The sequence below is a fragment of the Mytilus edulis genome, chromosome 9 (genome assembly GCF_963676685.1).
Source record: "Mytilus edulis chromosome 9, xbMytEdul2.2, whole genome shotgun sequence".
NCBI lineage: Eukaryota > Metazoa > Mollusca > Bivalvia > Mytilida > Mytilidae > Mytilus > Mytilus edulis.
In genome coordinates this window covers 59,619,550-59,636,907 of record NC_092352.1, presented here as the reverse complement: position 1 = coordinate 59,636,907, position 17,358 = coordinate 59,619,550, and the positions used below count along the sequence as shown (strand labels likewise).

General features: G+C 32.3%; 1 protein-coding gene across 1 annotated transcript in view; it reads right to left on the bottom strand.

Moving 5' to 3' along the window:
• The window catches only part of LOC139488685 (uncharacterized), a 160,110-nt gene that overhangs the window by 79,065 nt on the left and 63,687 nt on the right, over nucleotides 1-17,358 (bottom strand). The gene's annotated exons all lie outside the window — the stretch shown is intronic.

Below are 17,358 nucleotides of genomic sequence, written 5' to 3'. Positions count from 1 at the left end.
TATAGTCCACGGTTTACAAGCATTTTTAAATTTGAATTCCGAATACACTATTAATCAATATAGATACTTATGGTTGAGTATGTACAAAATGTAACAGAATGTGACTGTCCAACATACCGTTCGTGTTTGGTGTGGACGAGACTGTCTGCGGGCTTGTCGTCACAGAATCTGACTTATCTGAAACATAAATCAGAGGAAACAAATTAGAGTATCAAATGTTTCACTTATTCAACACTAGGTCATTGAAAAATGTATCAGTGTATTTTATCAAAATAAAAGTTGTCAACTCTTTGAAATTCGTTTAGTCTAAAATAGTAATTTTGATCTTACCATCATTTAAAAAGTCTGATAGAAAAGTTATTCCGTCATGTTCAGTCGTTTAATTAACTTTCCTCATCATCAACTGAGAGGGTTAGTACTGTTCAGACAATTCGCTTGCAGTCAATTCAGTACTTTTCAGTAACTTTTCGGAAATTTTAGATTGCTGTTTGTCTGTTAATGTAACTACTTAACAGTCGACACGTAGACTAAACATACCTTTTGTTGACCTCATGTATTATGTATTATAAAATAAAAATCACCACAGTGGATTATTAGTCTGAAAATGAACTGAAAGTCCGAAAATGACTGTGATTGTCTTAATAAAAATCGATCTGTTTAAGACTAAAAAAATTTTTCTTGTATAAACACTCATCTGGCGCAGACCTATCCATACCGTTTATGTTACTACTACCACTGGTTCGGTATCTCTACTTGTGGACTATTACTCGCTGCGGGTATCACCATCCCAATAGTCAGTACTTTGGTACTGCTATGTACTAGTCTAGTGATATGGTTTTCTTTGAAATGTATGATAAAAAAAGTTATTGGAAATAACTATAAATGTTAACCCCAATCATCGCTGAAGAGTAAAATTGAGAATGAAAATGAGGAATATGTCAAAGAGACAACAATCCGGTCAAAAAGACATTTATTGTCGAAATGCACATTTGTTGTAGTATCATTGGTACCGATTTATGTTATTACGCATGTTATACTGTAATCCGTCAACCTTTCTTGCGTCACTAAGGAAATAATCACCCGAAGGGCAAAAATACCAAAAAGAAAAACCCAGAAAAACCAAACACAAAATAAATGAAAAACAAAAACAACGAAGTATCGTAAAAATGAACGCGGTACACATAATAAACCATAATATTGAGAATTGAAATATGAATTTTGGGCTAATGAATGAGCATCATTCTTAATCTAAAGTCTGTTTTGATAGTATAACAAATTCATATTGATGGATTCATGTTGGTGAAAAAAATGACCACACGAAGATCAACTATATATAAGTGAAGAAATGTTCATACGAAGGCCAGGTTTCAGTTAACTACTCGTAACCATACTTATGATCAATAAAAGCAATCTAGATTTATTTCATCTTCTAGCCATTGTTCAACTACTAAATTGTCTGTTTTACTAACTAGTACACTTGGTACAATAAAAAACCTTATAATAAATTGTTCAAATAAGGCCTTTGAAAATAGTGGAATTAATTACTTTTGGAGTGTCAAAAACTCGTTGGAAGTACTTGATAAATTGCATGCATATATTGGTGATTTTGAATCTGTTCAAAGTTTTGATTTTTCTACCCTATATACCACTTTGCCTCATATTCTTATTAAGAAAAAATTCACATCCCTAATTAACTGGGCATTTAAAAAGTCGGAATGCGAGTACATATGTTCAAACTCTTTTAGATAATTTTTTAGTAGCAATAAACAAAAGAACTATGTCAATTGGACATGCTTTGATACTATTTATGCACTTGAATTTTTACTTGATAACATTTTTGTTCGCTTTGGAGATTCCGTATATCGTCAAGTTATTGGAATTCCAATGGGGACTAACTGTGCATCACTTATTGCGGACCTGTTTTTGTATTGTTATGAGTTACAATTTATGACTAAAATTAGCAAAGACCCATCAAAACAACATTTGATACAAAAATTTAACAATACTTTTAGATATTGGGATGATATATTGGCTCTAAATAATGACGACTTCAGTATGTATACTAAAGAAATTTATCCTGTAGAACTTACTTTAAATAAAGCTAATGATAACAATGACCACTGCCCTTTCCTCGATCTTGATATCTATATCATAAACGGGAAGCTTAATACAAAAATTTATGATAAAAGAGATGATTTTTCATTTCCTATTGTTAATTATCCATTTTTAGATGGTGACGTTCCCTTGTCACCATCTTATGGTGTTTATATATCTCAACTTGTACGATTCGCTCGTGTATGTAACAATATATTAGATTTTAGCGAGAGAAATTTATGTATTACTGAAAAATTATTACACCAGGGTTTTCGATATCACAAACTGGTCAAAACATTTACTAAATTTTATCACCGGTATAAGGAAATAATTCGTAAATATAACTCAACATGCAGACATCTTATACGTTCAGGTATTTCACATCCAAAATTTTATGGAAATATTCTTTACAAAGCACAAAAATGTCAGTATTTGGTCTTCAACACAAAGCATTGGCTCACACCGAACAACAAACTATAAAGGACACAAACAATGACTAGAGTAAAACCATTCAAACGGGAAAACCAACGGTATAATGTATTTAAAAAACAAGAAACGATAAACACTCATGAACCACATCAACACACGACAACTAATGAACATAAGATTCCTGACTTAGGACAGGTACAAACAAATGCAGCGGGTTTAAACGTTTTAATAGGTTCCAACTTTCAACTTTTAACGTAACTAATATGCAATCTCGAACTTTATACAATTACAATACTCGTTCAAACAATTTTAATGACAATGATGGTACGGAAAGGCAATTTTTTAATTATTTGGACTACAAACCATAAAGCATAACACATTATTAAACCGATATTAATTATGGAGTGCTAACAATTAGTTGCAAAAGTCAACAAATGTGTTGTGAATATGAAAATGTATCATAATGATTACCTGCTCTTCTACCTTTTTGATCACCATTAAAAACAATATGCTATAATAAGGTACCTAAAGCAATACATGCATTGCATATGCTATAGTTTTCATAGTGGATTATGTCTTATACTAGACGATTTGTCATTTTCACATGGGGAACGGTTGTATGCAGGGTTGAACATTCTAAAGTTTTGATATCATTAAATTCAAGGAGACCGCATATGTTTAATAGCACCACGCGAGTTAGAGTAAACCAGTATCTCTAAAGACTTTCTTTCACTGCGAACGGAAATCTACCTTTAATTTGTCCTTTCACACGACTTTTTATAAAAGTCATTGCCGTTTTTTCCCTTTTTATTTTTCTTTCCGCCTATTAATTTGAGAATTGTAACAGATACAGACAGAAACTTTAAATGGCAAACATGATTAGTAAAACAAGATCTTCAAGTATGGCAACATGCAATGTAGGTGTAATAGTAAGACAACTCTATATTTGAGTTATAGCCCTTTACTGACGGTTGTTATCATTTTATGGGTTATCACCAATATTTTTAAGACTAAAATAGTTAAATTAATTCTTAAATAAGCAAAGATTATCAATAAGATAAGATCTACAAATTAGTTTAAATGTTGAAATCGACTCATGACCCCATATTGTAGTTGTTCTTTTTCCATGACGATTTGTATTATTTTTGGTGTAATTGCTTAATATCCCAAAACTATTATAGAATAACAAATGAATAAAAGATTATCAACTAGGCAAGATCTACAAATCGATTTGATAGTTGAAATCGTCTGATGACACCCAAACTATTGTATTTGTGTTCTAATGACGCTGTTAATCATTCGTTTATCGTTATTGCCTAATATCCACAAAACAGTAATAAAAGGTAGATGCAGAACTTAAACAAGAACTATCTTTAAAAAAGATATCCGACGTATTTAAATTTGGGTATATGTTTAAAACTATCATTTCGATAACCTTCAGAAACACAAAGATACCATTTAAATAACGTTTTCTCTTTTTGTGTTCAGTATTCTCGGTCCTCGTATCTTTCTGTTTACATTCACCAAAACCCGGCGGAAATCTCACATGTGTAGGTGCGTTCTAAAAGTCATGTACGTTCGTACAACAAAGTTTACATTAAAAATAATATAACTGATCCCGAACAAACAGCTGTCACGGATGCAAAGAGCTATTGGAGAAACAATTATTTTAACAAAAATATAAATCTTTGTAAGATCTAGTTCAAATATTTATAGTTTTTCACTTGCTTTCCAGATTGATATAATTAACGAGACGTTTTTTCAAACACAAACAAATCACCCACCATGACAGCATTTTGTCCAATCACAGAAAGGATTTTCGAGCATGCGTATTCTGTTGCCATAGTTAAGCGTCGTTAAGTTCAAAGGGCACAAACCGAAACTATATCGACTACGTCGGAAAAACAAACGTTATCGGTAAGACAAGATATAGAAAAAGATTTAGTTCTTGAAAGCGTTGACGATATCTTATAGGAATTAATACTGTTTAATGACGACTCTTGCCAAATGTTTAGGGATTTGCCGTATATCTAAAAAAAAAAAAACAAACTATAATTTATAGATAGACTCTATAGTTAATTGCGATGAGCAATTAATTAGTATCTTCGAGATGCTAAATAATATGTTTTCTGTTGAGCATCCCCTCTAACTTTAAAGCCGATGGTTTTATACTTTATAAACAGAAAACATAATAATGGTGTATGGCTTTTTAACAATCTAGATATTAATAAATATTGTTACATATTACAAAAGAAATGCTTAAAATGTTTTTCTAATTTTACACAGATATGGGAGCCAATTATATTCAAAATCAACATCTTACCTATACATGAATAATCCAGAAGCACACGTTTTCTCATAGATAAACACATTTTATCGTAAATGAGTTCAGCTGGCGTGAACGTGCACATTGTTTTGTTGTTGCATTGATTGAATTTGTTTCGCAGATTTAGGTAAATTTCGTCAGAAGTGGTCATGCAGGATTCATGAAACTTTGGATCGAAAGCTATCCTCTCGTTCCATATATAAGCAACGGGACACTGAAGATGCAAATGTTCATCACTTTTGACACACTCGTCAGAAATCTGTTTATCTATCAATGAAAAAAAATTAGGAAAGTATTTTATTTCAAATACTAGTAGTCATAGATCTAACTATTCTTTATCATAAATATTAATTATTGTAAGATTATTTCGACATATAACTTTATTGATACTTAACCGTTAACATAAATTGCGGACGGACGTATAATGCATTTGTAATGGGCGATTATACATGATCCAGTTTCCATTTCACGGGAAATACCAGTTTTGTAGTTGATCAAATATGTAAATGAGTACGGAGTAGCTACATATGATTGTAACATTAATGGGCTATGACACATGTAAAAGGTTATTTCTGACTAAAAAAACTTTACTGCTCTATTCGATATGTCAATTAAATAGTGGCGTGCTACTATATCTGATTTCCAGAAAATAAACACATGCAGCAGATGTCAGTTGGATTTGTATGTCCGATAAGGTACGTTTAAAATTTAAAGAATTGTTGTCTTGGGATTCATACTGCATAGTCATTTATGTGTTATTAATTTTTCTAATGTGACGTGCTTCTTTCGCTTTGTGAACAAACCTATGCTCTAATTCCAATAAAATTTGTTTGCACATGCGTATATGGACTTTATCAAATTATCATGCACTTAATCACAACATGTTTAAAACACTTTCAAACTCTTAAATGGTGCACATGATGTTACTTATTCATTTATTATGACAGTAATGTGTTGTAATTCGAAATTGACATGTTTGACCTAGATACGACTACCGTTCTCGCTGGCTGTTCAAATTCCTCCCTCTGGAAAGTCACAGTGCCAGCCGTTTGCTTCTTTACAAACAAAAAAAAGAGATTCATGGAAGAGCCTACACAAACGCTTTTACACTTATACTTATCGGACATAGAAATTACCTTAATTGTCCTATTCAGAATCGATGTAATTGATGCAAGCTATATTTTATTGTAGTTTCAACATTGGTAGGCATTATATTCGTGTTCTTTTAGCCCTCACTATCGCTGGGTCAAAAATAATCACGAATGTAATGCCTACCCATGTTAAAACTACAATAAAGTATAGCTTGCATCAATTATTTCTTAAATCTATCTTCCCGAAAATTTTTGAAAAGGGTGTGTGGCTTAGGAAGGGTGCGGGTGGTGGCTGGGTAATACAAAATTATATTCGATAGCTTGCCCTTAAATCAAAAAATAAAGACATTTTTTGTTTTATCATGATTGTTTTCTATTTTTCTTCATATTATAAAATTGAAATTTCTCTAAATCGAAGTTTGACATGATGCATCCGTTCACGGAATACTTTTAAACAGAAAGCAATGTTTCGCTAAATACAAATCTTGAAGATGTTCAGACTTTAGAATTAGTATCAAAGGCAATTTTCTAAGAGAAATCCTTAATCGAATAACTTCTTCTGATCCTAACAAAATGTAGATAACAATAAGATGTAAAATGATAGGAAAGATAATTTTCCAAAAGATTCCATACGACGTAGAATGATCTATGAAACTATAGGTCGTCAACAATTAACAAAACATATACCCGATGAGTAAGACATAAATGATACAAAACATGTTAAAGTGTAAAATATTCAAACGGAAAAAAAATACAAGTTACCCTTTTCTTTAGTAATTCATCCGTTATTTTTTATTAACCTTCTTTTTATCAACTCTGTATTTTCATTGTATCACAGATCAAATTTATTCGTTCATTGTGTGTTTATTTGTTTCACTTCGATTTTTAATTGAGTTAAGTCATTCCATTTGATATTTTATAGTGTGTCTTACTATGTTGTGATGTTATACTACTGTGGTTGTCGTTTGTTTATGTTGTTCATAAGTGTTTCTCGTTTATTTTTTATATAGATTAGACCTTGTTTTTCCCGTTTGAATGGTTTTACACGTCTAGTCATTTTTTGGGCTCTTTATAGCTTGCTGTTAGGTGTGAGTCTAGGCTCCGTGTTATAGACCGTACCTTGACCTTTAATGGTTTAATTTTATAAAGTGTGACTTGGCTGGAGAGTTGAATGATTGGTACTCATACCACATCTTCCTATATCTATTATGTACAAAAAGATTAAAATAAACAAATTTGACAGGCTGCGACCAACGACGACTACAACTGAGTGTAGTACATTGTGTTAACATGTACACCCTCCGACTTGAAACTGGTACAGTCAGGCTTTATTTGATCTTTAAAAATATCATTAATATAAATTTGGTCCTTAAAACAGTGTAAGAATACGGAAACGCATTAGCGCCCTAACGCATACATTTGCGAAATAAACATAAACTTTACGTTATAACGCAAACATTTGCAAAATAACGCAAACCTTTTGCGAAATAACGCAAATGTTTTATCTTATTTCTTATTTAAGTTTCAAAGGAAGCAGCTGTTATTAATGGAGGAGGCTGCATATATTAAAATTAATCACCCTTTGTACTCATTACAAAGTAAAATGCTTGCATGTTTAGAATATATCATCGATTAATTATGAGCAAATAATACATGTATATATATTACAAAGGAAATTAATTAAATTGAAGTTATTTAAGGAATGAATGTAAAAAAAAATCTGTCTATGAAGAAATAACATAAAAAATGTGGTGCACACTGAACAACCCGCGTAATATTTTGAATAACAAATTTATTACAATCATTTCTTATAATTTAATTCTAAATTTCATTTGAAACCGGTGTAAACCATGAAAAAAATGTTGATGACGTCACGGTCACTTGACATAAGTATGTCTATGAGCAGATAAACAAAGCAAAGTCAGCCAATAAGAAGACGAGTTACATCCAACTTTAAATTCTACCGAAGAAAATAAAAAAATCAACCCCGCTAATATAACAATGAATATACTTTCAAAGTAAGCTCTTATTGACATTTTAGTGTTGTTTCGCAGTTCTCCACTTATATTTGAAGTGTTACCCTCAGTTTTAGTTTGTAACTTGAATTTGTTTTTATCTCAATCGATTTTTAAATTTTGAACAGCGGTATTCGACTGTTGCCATTATTGAGCATCAACTTATGTTGGTTGGATCCAAACAAGCTACCTTTTGCAATAAATGTATAACATGAAGATATTATATTATTATAATTATGTCTCTCTCCATTCAAATTGTTCCCCAAGTGGTTAAAATTACCTCACTAGATTCAAAATTCGGATTTTAAAACGATTTCTTTCTGAATAATTCATTTTAAAGCCGAAAGATCAATGTGTCTATTTGACTTTCAATTAAAATATGCCTATACCATATTTACTTTCTTGTTTAATTACATTTCTGAAACAAAAAACCATTCTTAATTTGTGATCATGAATAATTGCACTTCTAGTATTCCCTCATTCCTATTAATATGTATTAGTAAAGATTTAGCCTTGTATTAATGGTTCATTTCTTTACTAAATCACACCGGAATTAAAGGACATACATGTACTACAAATCTTAATGAATAATTGAAATCAAAATGTTTGCGTTAGAACGCAAATATTTGTGTTATTTCGCAAATGTTTGCGTTATATCGCAAAGAAGGTTTGCGTTAGTTCGCAAAGGTTTGAGTTATATCGCAAAGGTTTGCGTTAAACGCAAAAGATTCGCGTTATAACGCAAAAGGTTGCGTTATTTCGCAAGAGTTTGTGTTATATCGTAAAAGGTTGCGTTGTATCGCAAATGTTTGCGGTATATCTCATAGGTTTGCGTTATATCGCAAAGGTTTGCGTTCAACGCAAAGATAGGAAGAAAAATTAAATTAAAATTGTGTGGCGCTAATACGCTTTCGTAGAATAATCCAAAAAGAGCCCTTAAAATTTCCAATATTGACAAATTGTGTTGTATGGATGCTTTAAAAATTTGCGTTAATCAAATGATTCTTTGAATATGCTTAATGTTGCATATTATTCAAGAGATTCATAAAAAAAATTACCTGCACAAATGATGGGCGATATATATACATCATCCAATGCTATTCCACCGTTGCTAGTATTGGTAATGTTGTATTCAAAAATTATCTGTTTAACGTTATAAATATTTGCTTGAAAGCGCCTCCAAATAAACGTTTTTGTATCGGAGATAACTGACATAATCTCTTCTGTCATGTCCACCACTGTATATATAAAAAGGTTGCCAGGATTCAAACCGTAAATATAATACCAAACTGATAGGCAACCTGCTTTTAATACATTGTCAAATGGTATGATTAAACGACGACGGTTAGGTGGAACATAAAATGATGATTGTACGTAAGCGTAGTATCCTTTTGCTGAAAATAAGCAGGTAGAACAAGTTTTATCAATCAATTTAAAATTATATCTTATGGGATAATAGAGCACGTATATAAATTTCAACCACTAAAAACATTGTGGTCAGTATGGAATTCTTAAAAATAGATAAATCTGAATCGTACAAAAAAGTCATATTCTTTACACATTGGGAACGAATTGGACAGTGTCTTTCAAAAATCAATCACTCAAACAAAATATTTCAAATTTCAACATAAAAGACTGGTTAGAATATCACTACTGGTTAATGATAATTGCCTTAAATAACTAAAAATCATGTAAACTTCCTAAGTAGAGTGCTCTCGAAACTGACTTCACTTTGGACCTATCTGACTTATGCATAACGAAGTTATTATTTTTTTCAAATTTAAATATTCAACAACAATTTCTGTCAAAAGAGCATGTAAAAGTTTGACGTGAATTTCATATTTATTGTAACAAACATTTCTATACGGTGTCTAAAACTGCTTATATCTACTTCATTTGATTTTTTTTGTGGATAGTTGTCGCATATGTAATCATATCACATCTCATTGTTTATATTGTACAAATTAGGAAGTCAACTCGGTGAAGATTTACTAATCGATTACTCGTTAAAATTACCGAGCAATACTCGAGTACTCGCTCGGTTAAATATTTACAAAATAGAAACACAACTAAAAGTAAGTCGTTGTTTTATGAACGAAAAACCCTGATTATTAATACCTAGGACTAGACAATAGTCCAAGGAATTTTATACCATTATTAAAAGCTCATTCACTTCAAGTACTAACCATGTAATATGACAATGATCTAATCAAGTAATTAATTAATAGCATTCTATAGAAAAATGATTAGTCCAGCAACAGTATTTTGGAAATAGTAAAAACACATATAATGATCAACAAAAGGGTGCATGATGATAATAGCTATATAGCTAACTGGTGCCTTTAATCATTTTCTGAGGGTCGACACAGGACGCAACAAATTTGTTCTTATTCTGTTATGTTGTCAACTTTTTCTAGGACGAGGCGACTTCTCAACTTTGTTATGTAACTAACAGTCCAACAGTCCCACTAATGAGAGCATATGCTCTGACGGTACAGAGGCAGGGACTGCCTAATAAATATAAGCTAAAAGTGTAAGCTTTTAAAAAAATGCTTTTAATCATATTTACGACATTTGTTTTGAGGAATTTTAAATTACCGTTAAACGCAAACACTCGAATGGTATTTCAATCTTATCAATTTTGATTAATATTGAATTTCTCCATAAAAAATAGTTGTTGTTTTAGCTTAAGAAAGCAACAACACTTTCATATGAAACCGATTAGTCGAGTATCATGTTGGTACTCGAGTACTCGTTGACATCCCTAGTACAAATTAATACTAGTAACTGTAACATTACAGTCGTATGAAAACACCAACTGTTAGAGATTTCGTTGCATTTCATTTTCGCGCATCACCATTACATTTTCGCCTAAAAATCATTAGATTTACGTGCAACCGTTTATTTGGTTTGTGCATATTCTGATTTAGCTGACCTTTATAACATTATAATATATTGGTTATTCCAGTTATTGAGTCTCATTGATGTAAAATACTCAACAACATCCATTATATAAAATACCAAGTTCTTAATCAATCTTATTATATAAGAGAAGACGGAAATAAGTTGAAAAACTTGTGTCTAATCCATTTGTTTTGAAAAAAAAATATGTTTAAACTAAACTAAACTTCTTCAATCTCTCAGAAATAGTCGTTTCTACAAACATGCAAATGTATAGACATTTTCTAGGTCATAAGCGAATGTTGATCTCTATTAATGTGTAACACACGGAAGAGGTCATTCAGTATTACTAGTATGATATGGACCGTTTAAGCAAATGTTTGATAATTATGTTAACTATTACAGTTAAAGTGCTAAAACAAGGGATTACAATAGAATAAAACAAAAGTTATTTTTTTTAGGAAATGATAATAGTTTCGGGGTTAGAACTTATTAGGGGAAGAAGGTGGGAAATAGTCTTAACTGTATAGACATATAATAATACAAGATATGAGAAAGATTGAAACCGTTAGAGGCAACGGAAAAAAATATTAAATAGAAATGTTACTTGTTCCAAATCATAAGTCAGTCATGGCAATTAAGACACAAGATAGTTGTGGTTTGTCTGCCGATGAAAAAAATTACAAACTGTCGAAAAACAAATCAGATAGTTTGTTTGAGAAATTATTCACTGGGCATCCACCGTTTCGTCCTAAATAAACGGTTTTCGAACAAAATTGGGAAATTCCGTCAAACTCATCCAACAACTTCTTTGGTTCTAATACATCTTTGGATTACTAACTTGTTGGGTTAATTGTTGACAGCCTGGTCGTTATCTCTGCTAGAGGACTGTCAGCTCCAAAGTATCATCGGCTAAGCAGTGGGCACGTCAGGCGCATAGAATTAATGTCCTATTTTTTTTTATGAAACAACATAATTACAAATGGAAGATGTTGGACAGCAAATAGAGAGATATCGACACTCAAGTATTTTACCGTAGTCTAAAAACGGTCATCTTGTTGGTTCTTTCGGTATTTGTGCTTGTACTAATCCCATGAAAAAACTCCGCCTGGACGTCACTACGCTACTACCACCGTTTAAAATAAGTGCAGAATATGTTTTTTCTACCCTTTCTGAATACACTTTTTTTAAACAGATATGCTTTCATCGTTATTCAAAAGTATTGTACAAAAGCCCCATTTTTCTATTTGCCATTTTGAACCTGACTTCCGAATGACAGAATCATTTCAGAACTTCACAAAATCCCACTTCCGGCCTCCATTGCTTTGTGTACATTCCGTTCAGCGTCATTAATATTAGTGCCAGACAAAAAAGGGCAAGCAAATCGTAATTTTATGAATTTCAAAATGACAAGCACCTGAACGTCTTATGCGATTTTCACGCGAAAAAACCCATCAAAAATGAAAGGGAAAACTGTATGAAAAAACGATGTTCATGCCATTTTTCTTAGGAACATAGAAGAGTATGTCAATCAACGATTCACATTTATTTTTCCATAGAAATAAAAATGATTAAATATAAAAACATCAATATTCTGACCATCATGTCCGTAGGTAAATATTCATACAAAATTCCATTGATGTCCAATGTCATGGCTAAAAGTGAGGTTTCCTGTTGAATAAACCCTCAAATTAGTGCAAACTATTTCAAAGTAATACCACACAAACACATAATATTATTGCCTTAGACTGAAAAAATCTTCTTATTGACAATAGATCAATTTGATTGGGTAGAACGATTCAATACATATCGTGGTTTTGACGCCATTTGAATTCAAATGTAAACGAACAGTTTCAGCCGCTGTAGTTAGGAACAACATTGTACACTGAGTGACATACATGTTGATATAGGAAAATGTGATATGAGTGTAAATGAAACGACTATTCGACATCATAGCTCTGTATGCATATCACAACATAAACTGATAACCGGGACAAACAAGAAAGGAAGTTGACCAGTAAAACACAAAAAAGGGAAAACACTCAAAACACATGAAGAGCAAATGTAACTATTGGTTGAGCATTTCAAGAATGTTCTAAACCAAGTACCACCTGCAAATAAAGCTGAAATTTCATCCGCGGAAGAGCTTTCATCAGTTGACTTTAATAAACCATCAATAAAGGGTAATAAAATGGCTGAATCAACAAAGCTCAAGGTCTTGACAACATACCTGCAGAAGCATTGAAAACAGACAATTACACATTTACTCAAGTATTTTATGAACTGTTTGGAAAGATCTGGAAAGAAAACGATCTTCCTCTAGAATGAACACATGGTAAATCTTCGCAATTTTAGAGGAATAATGCTTCCATCAGTTTCAGGGAAAGTTTTATTTTAACATGATACATGTAGAGTTATGTTTAATCGAATCAAAAATGTAGTGGATGGAAAGCTTTGTGGTAACCATTTAGACAAAACAGATTAAGCGCAAAGCAAAAAGTAGAATAATGCATCATCCTCGAATAACCATAAAGATCAATTTAACACTCTATATATTCTGTGTTTGTCGACTTTGCGTAATCCTTTGGGAGCTTTAAAATAGATAGACATGGGTTGTGGTAGTTGATGAGACACAATGGCATTCATAAAAATGTTATAACCGTCATCAGAAACACCTATAGAGGAATAGAGAGCATGATTATCCACGAAGGTTTACTAACAAATGACCTGAGAAGATATCAAACCAAGTGATAAAAGACCAATAAATCCACAGTTGATGAAGAGTTGCATATGAGAAAGTGTCGATGGATAAGGAAGACACTGAGGATGCCAAAGAACATTTATTCAAGACAAGCCTTACAGTGGAATCCACAAAGAAAAAGTGGCAAGGGCAGACCACGATATACATAGAGAAGGAATGTTGCAGAGAGAGAAAGAAAAATACAATCGGCAAGCTCTAGAGAGTCTAGCAAAAAAGCAAGGGGGAGAAATATAGGTAGCTATGTTCCACTAATAGTGGAGCGGCGCTATTGAAAAAGTCGCTTAGTTAACGATTTTCAATTACCTAAATACCTCATGGAATTTTAAGTTCTTAAATTGATTATCGATTATTCAGCTTTAGAAAAATGTTTGTCGTAAATATCAAATGTGGTACAAATGACGTTAAAAATAGCCTTAACTGACGTTACTCAATTTGCATTGAATACCCCACTGCTGATTCGGTAGACAAATTTCATAGCAAACCCGTTTTAAAAAATAATTTGTGAACGAAATTGGTAAATAAAGTTATTCTTGAACTTCATACAATATAAGGACATTTCCAAATAGTCTTATATGTAAAGCACAATGCATCTGAAAATGGATAAAAATAACACTGCAAAATTATCGTTTTTCACCTAGCATTATTTGCACGTGCAGTAAATGTGTATTTTAAAGGCACAACAGTAAATCCGCCTTATAATACTTCAATCGACCCGATTAAATTTTTGAAGTTAATTCCTAATAAGATAGATATTTGGTTAAATATCTGCTTTTTATTTAGATTTCAAGTCCGAATATTTGTCACAGATTTACCGACATTGTTGTGGTTTCTAGTTTTGTCCCACAATCAGCGATTTACCAAAGAGAATTTATAGTCATTTTCAAGCATATTCTTTGTTAATTTTACAATTTCCGAAGCCTTGTGATTAATTTATGTTGTTTGGTATTGTTGTTAATTCGTTTTGGTTGAATTTAACTGGGAAAGTGAATATCATTTGAGGGTTTGTTTGGTTTTCAGGTGAGTTTGATTTGTTTCTTTAATCAAGCAAATGGACAATTTACCAGTCCCGTTAAAACTGGTCCCGACAGATACCATGCGATTCTGCTGTTGACGAATTTTTTTAAAACATCAACAGAATCGGGAAGAAATCTGATCAATGCTGCAGCAACAGACGTGATGATTTGTAGTTATTTAAATGAATTCTGCAATGAAACAACAAGTAAATTACCCGTATTTAGGTTTCATAGGTCATGTTATAAAAGCTATACAAGTAAGCAGAATTCATAATCAGTATTATGTTCTTCAGCTGAAAAGAACACAAGATATAAATCCTAATTTATCTAGTTCTTTGGTCCCTGAAAAAATAAATCACAATACATCAAAGTGTACTGCAAAACAAGTCTCTTAAAAGGACAAAAACATTACATACCCTTTCATCTGTTGAAAGGTTAGTCAATCTTGAAGATGCTGCTCTCAGATCATAATTCTGCGTATGATTTGTCGTTTGAAAGAGTAGTTGAAATTATAGACAGAGACCTTATTCGTGACAAAAAATCGCTTGTATTGTCATCACTTTTGACAATGTACCAGTCTTTCTTACCTGATAAAGTAAGTCAGACATGCTGTAATTCCTCTAAACTTAAGGCTTAACTTGAAAAGCACTACAGGGATGCCATTGTGGTTTTTGTTTTATCAACAAGGACATGGTAAATCTAGCATTGTATGTGCTAGCGATATTTCCATTTGAGACGCTGTTAAAGCAGCGAATAACATCTAAGCAGAATTAGAAATGCTTGAGATAAAAGCCGACTTAAGTACATGAAGCTCCCCCCAAAAAAACAAAAAAAACCCGATATGCATGTACTTTATGAAGCAGCCTCAATATTAAGACAATAATGGAAAATGTTTATATATCTGCTTATTCTGCTTATTATACTGCAAATGACGAAGTATCGCTGGAAATGTTAGAAGCAATGTTGCCGCCCTGTTTGATAAGTTTTGTTACTTGGCTTTTCGACAAAACTCTTTTGAAACATTTACTTCAGTATCAATGGATATTTCGCATGGCATTCGAAGAAAATGTGCTGATCTCGGAGAGTGCCTGGTGTCAAATTGAAATAACATAATTATTCCATTTAGTCTTGGTCTTGCAGTACAGTTGTAATACGACTTCGGACTGAAGTCTTTGGTCAAAAATTTACATGGTTTCTGTGTTAAGTATAACGAGGTTCGGAGGTTTTTGTCTAGTGTAGCGAAGGCTGAAATAACAAAAATATAAGGTGATTGTTATGTCCCGTTCGGTATAGCCAATTGTGGGTCCTTAATCTAAGAAGGTGTGGACAATATTGAAATTAATACCGAAACGATTTACGGTAAGAGTACATGGAACATTCGGATTGAGTACAGGACAACGGTTTGAACGGAAACAGGACAAATCATTAGTCTATGACGAAAAAGTATCCCCGCTGATGCAGTGGTAATAAACCTTTTACAAAAACCAAAAATAAGAGGCGAACCGTCGCGACGTCAAAATGCATTTGAACTTTAAAACACTTAAAAAGATCCAATCGGCCAGACTCCAGATATGTTGTTGGTAATTCGTAGAATGATATGCAGAGAGGGATCTGTCTTGCCACATGGATTGTCTGGTAATTATATAGAACAACTTGTTCTATTTTGACAAAATTAGCCAACCCAAAATAATGGCTCCCCATGTGCTTTTGATTGGAAAACTGCACAAAGTGACAAGTTAGAGCCAGTTTTCTTTGAGGGACAAATGGCATCAGACTTTCTACAAGATATAATTAGTTCATGTAAGGGGAGAAACATGACAGGCAGCATGTGTTTGCAAGGACTAGGGTCTTCCTTGCACTGATTTATGTTTTTATCAAAATTTGGGTAACAATGTTCAAGCAGAATCAGCCGACATAGCTGATGACACAGATGAAATAACATAAAAATAGTCCATCTAAAATTTTGTAACTTTATTTTAATTGTTATATTTTTTTAGACGTTTCATTTTGGTATGAAAATAAACTCATCATGGATACCAAAACAGTAAACGCAATTTTTGAATTTGTTCTTCAACAAGCTTGCACTTATTGAGTAATATATCACTTCAATAACTATATTATATGAAAAGCCGGGTATTTTGTATTGAGATAGTTGGAATTCATTTTAAGAAAACTCAGTGGCATTTCGAATCCTTGAAAACTGAAAGGAACTTTAACATGACTGCACATTTTGTTTGATTTATCAACTATGCATTTCGAATACTCTTTGGAAAACTTTTATCCTAAAGTATTCAAGCAATGCTATTTGTCGAGGTCAAATATTTAGGTTATTCTGTTACTGGTTTTTACTAGGAATTATAACTTGTATACCATGGACTTCCTTATTTTTTTTTAAATTAAACGTTGTTCTGACGTCATGCGCAAATATAAAATAGATTTTGAATGAACTAACGCATTTCTACATAAATAAAGGCAACAGTAGTATACCGCTGTTCAAACTCATAAATCCATGGACAAAAAACAAAATCGGGGTAACAAACTAAAACTGAGGGAAACGCATTAAATACAAGAGGAGAACAACGACACAACACTACAATGTAACACACGCAGAAACGGACCAAGCATCAGACAAAATCCCACGAGAATAACAAATATAACTACACATATTATTTATTGAAAAGATTATTAATTTTGAAAATTTCAATGGTATTGTTTCTCTATAGGAAAA